Raw genomic sequence first — 4,473 nt, 5'->3', positions numbered from 1 at the left:
TATTGTTTTTGTGATTAATCACCATTTGTGTGAATTATGTTCAATTTGTAACAATGAAATTGGGGGTCACCACAACATGAGGAACTGTATTAAAGGGTCGTGGCATTAGGAAGGTTGAGAACCACTGATTTATATTTACTTTATAAAACATGAAAACTTGCCCCCGCCGGTGTGGCTCAGCAGGTAGAGCGCCGGCCTGTGGACTGAAGGGTCCCGGGTTCGATTCCCAGTCAGGGCGCATGCCTGGGTTGCGGGCTCGATCCCCAGTAGGGGGTGTGCAGGAAGCAGCCAATCCATGACTCTCATCATGGATGTTTCTCTCTCTCTCTCCCTCCTCCTTCTTCTCTGAAATCAATAAAAATAAAACATGAAAACTTACCACAGCCCTTCTCAGGGTCTGTCCCTTTATTTTGTGTTAAAAATTCATCTACTTCGATGACTTCAACTATCAGTTATATATGCTCATGTTCCCATATTTTTAAAATATATTTTTTTATTGATTTCAGAGAGGAAGGGAGAGAGAAACATCAATGATGAGAGAATCATTGATCAGCTGTCTCCTGCACACCCCCTACTGGGGATAAAGTCTGCAACACAGGCACATGCCCTGACATGGAATAGAACTATGCCCTCCTGGTACATAGGTTGATGCTCAATCACTGAGCCACACCAGCCGGGCCATGATTCCTATATTTTATATAGACCTCTCCTTTTAGTCCCATCTATACTAATAAAAGGGTAATATGCTAATTAGACCAGGTCTACCAGACATCTTTCGGTCGTCCTGCCTTCCTTCTGGACAAAGCCACAGTGGCAGGGGCCAAGGCAGAGATGGTTAGGGGTGATCAGGCCAGCAGGGGAGGGTAGTTAGGGGTGATCAGGCAGGCAGGCAGAGGGGTTAGGGGCGATTAGGCAGGCAGGCAGGTGAGCACTTAGGAGCCAGTGGTCCTGGATTGCGAGAGGGATCCCGGATTGGAGAGGGTGCAGGCTGGGCTGAGGGATGCCCCTCCCCGCCCCCGCACTAATTTTGTGCACCAGGCCTCTAGTATCTATATAATCACTATCTTCCAGACATCTATACCATCATGTCCCACAGATACTTCTTTTTCCCTGAACAGAATTCACTTTCCCCTATCTTGAACTCCTTCTGTTAAGAGGTACAAGTATCATTTGACTCATCTTAGCCAATCTATATATATAAAAGGCTAATATGCTAAGTGTCCGACCATCCGACTGGTCGCTATGACGTGTACTGACCACCAGGGGGCAGACGCTCAATGCAGGAGCTACTGAGCTGCAGTGACTTGGCAGCGGCGGTTCTCAGGTGACGCACCCCGAAACCAGAGAGGAGGTCAACCCAATTCCTCGCAGGGCCATGTGATTCCACCTTCGGCCATGAGTTATGTTGTTGCTGGGGCACTGTCAGCCCCAAATCTGGTTTACTGCACACTTGCGTTTGCATTCCACACCCTGTATGACAGCAACTTTGCAGAGTGCCTTCTCGCACTCTGGGGGATGTCCGAGAGCCAGTTTTGGCCCAATTCTCACAGGCCAGGCCAAGGGACCCCTCCTGCTGAAGGGACCCCGCTCACTCTGCAAACGCCAGGGAGGGACTGCGGGAGGTTGGCTCCAGGGTGTGTCCGGCCCATTTGGCCCATTCCTGCCCTGCCGGCCACCTTCTAATTAATTTCCTTTCAATGTGCACAAATCTGTGCACCAGGTCACTAGTTTATATATATATAAGGCTAATATGCTAAGTGTCCATCCAACTGGTCACTATGACGTGCACTGACCACCAGGGGGCAGACAGTCAGTGCAGGAACTGCTGTGACGCGCACTGGCCATTTATGGAGAAATGGCACTGTGGACCTGACACCCACAAAGCAACACTCGGCTTCCCCCAAGTGAGACACAGGCCCCACCACCACCCTGGAGTGACACCCCACCAAATCACAGCCAATGCTGCCGAGACCCCATGGCACAAAATGCAGCCCACAGCCCAGCCCAGCCCAGAAATAGTCGCTGTGTGCGCCAGGTAATGACATAGCAACACCTGGCTTCCTCTCCCTAGGGACTAGCCTCCTTGGAGTTTCTTTAGCCCAGGAACACGGCTTGCTTTATAGCCAGGTGGAAACATATCACACTGTAACTAAATGTCTGTGAAATGTTTTCCCGTGCCTCATCTCATTTGATCCTCACAGAAGTCCTGGAGTAGGTAGATAGGAGACTCGATGGAATTCTATTTTCTTTTCATTAGCCAGAAAACAGAGATTTAGAAAGTTTAGAAACTTGACCCGACTGAAAAGAAGAAATGGTGGACCTTGAAAATGACTTCAGGTTTTCTCACAGCGCAGCATATAGTCAAACACTGCTGCAGTTAAATATTTTACCCTTCGTTCTCCCTGCATGATATACAATGATAATCTGCTTCATGTTGATATTTACTGCTGTGTTGCTGACAATTACCTGAAAGAGAAGTTGGGTGCTTCACTGGGCTGGAAAAAGTTTAGCTAAATCAGAAAGCAGGTCTAATTAAGCACGTTTATTCTATATATATAAAAGGCTAAGTTGACTCGTGCATGCGTGATACATATAGAGCTCTGGCTGGCGCCAATCACACATTTCGATCTGTCATTGTCGATCGTGAATTTGGTTACACTTCTATTATAAAGGGCGAATAGCAATATTAAAATATTTTTTCTAATTAATTTCCTTTCAATATGCACAAATTTGTGTACCGGGCCTCTGGTAACTTGATAAATCATAATCCCCCCCATTGACACTCCTCCCCCAAACCAACTGATGCTAGGTATTGCTGATTCCTCATGAACCCCTCCAATAAATATTTCCTCCTCTCCAACCTTTTGCTCAGGCCAAATGTGTTGGTAAATCAGCTTTCAAAAAAAAAAAAAAAAAGACCTACTTTGTAGTGTTTGCCAACATCTGTGGCTTAAATACTCCCACCATGGCTGATTTCAAACTATCACCTTAATGTCACTGAACCCGAAGTTGGGCAGATACACATAATTGGTTCTCCAATCCAGTACCAGCCAGCTCCTGTATGCCACCAGTTCAGGCTCTGCCATCTTTACCCAAACTCTTAACAGTTGTCCTACTTTCAGTCTTAGTTCCCTCCAAACCATATTCCACATTGTCTCCAGGTCACTCTTTCTAAAAGACAAATCCCATTGTTCATTAGGTATGTATGGAACTCCACCTCTGTGCCAGGCAGGCAATGATTACATTTCTGTACTTGAAGCCTTCAGTGGCTCATTACCCACAGAAGCAGTTTAAATTCTCAGACATGGCACAAAAGTCTTCCAGGAACTGGCCTTTCTGTTTCCTCTATAACTTCATTCCTTACTTCACCTTTGCTTAAAAAAAATTATTATTTAAATACCTACTTCTGATTTAATAAACACATTGAACCACTTCATTTGGCTCGGAGTTTACCATTGCATTTTGTGTGATATTCCCAAGTCATGGGAATTACTGGTTTAGAAGCTAGGCAGATTTAGGTTCAAATCCTGACTTGCTTCTGACTAGCTGTGTGACCTTGCCAAATGACAACCTCTCTGACCCAAGTTTTCCCCTCTGTGAAATGGGAACAATAATAGTTGATTCTTGGGATTGTTGTGAAGATGAAATTAGAAAATGCATAAAAATCTCTTAGCAGAGTCCCTGGCATATAGTAAAGGCTCAATAAATAGTGGCTATAATTATCCTTACATCATTCATAACAATTATTATTAGCTTCTAAATAATTATAGGTATAGTATGAATTGTCCCCAAACAAAAAAGTCAGATTTGTATCACAGCCCTGTCATTAATTTCCTCTCCCTATTAAATAATATGCATCCATGCATACTATATGTCAGCTCTCTCTTCCTATTGTATTTTCAACATTTCTTAGTGTTTCAGCATAAATACTATGGTACTGTCTTGGCCTGTGTTGTTCAGTGGTTAGAGTGTTGGCCCATGCACCAAAGGGTCTCAGGTTCGAATCCTAGTTAAGGGCATGTACTTGGGTTGCAGCTTTGATCCCCGGCCCAGGTTGGAGCACATGCAGAAGGCAACCAATCAATGTTCCTCTCTCTCTCTCTGTGTTCTCTCTCTCTCTCTCACTCCCCCTCCCTCCCTTCCTCCCTTCCACTCTAAAAAAAAAAAAATCAATGGAAAAAATATCCTCGGTTGAGGATTAACAAAATAAAAATAGATACTATGGCACCCTAACTGGTTTGGCTCAGTGGATAGAGCGTCAGCCTGTGGACTCAAGGGTCCCAGGTTCGATTCCCGTCAAGGGCATGTACCTTAGTTGCGGGCACATCCCCAGTAGGGGGTGTGCAGGAGGCAGCTAATCGACGATGTTTCTAACTCTATCCCTCTCCCTTCCTCTCTGTAAAATATCAATAAAATATATTTTTTAAAAAAATAAATACTATGGTATATAATGAAAAATTAAAACAACACATC

Source organism: Myotis lucifugus, unplaced genomic scaffold, assembly GCF_000147115.1.
Source record: "Myotis lucifugus unplaced genomic scaffold, Myoluc2.0 scaffold_253, whole genome shotgun sequence".
Classification (NCBI taxonomy): Eukaryota; Metazoa; Chordata; class Mammalia; order Chiroptera; family Vespertilionidae; genus Myotis; species Myotis lucifugus.
This window is presented reverse-complemented; position numbering follows the sequence as displayed.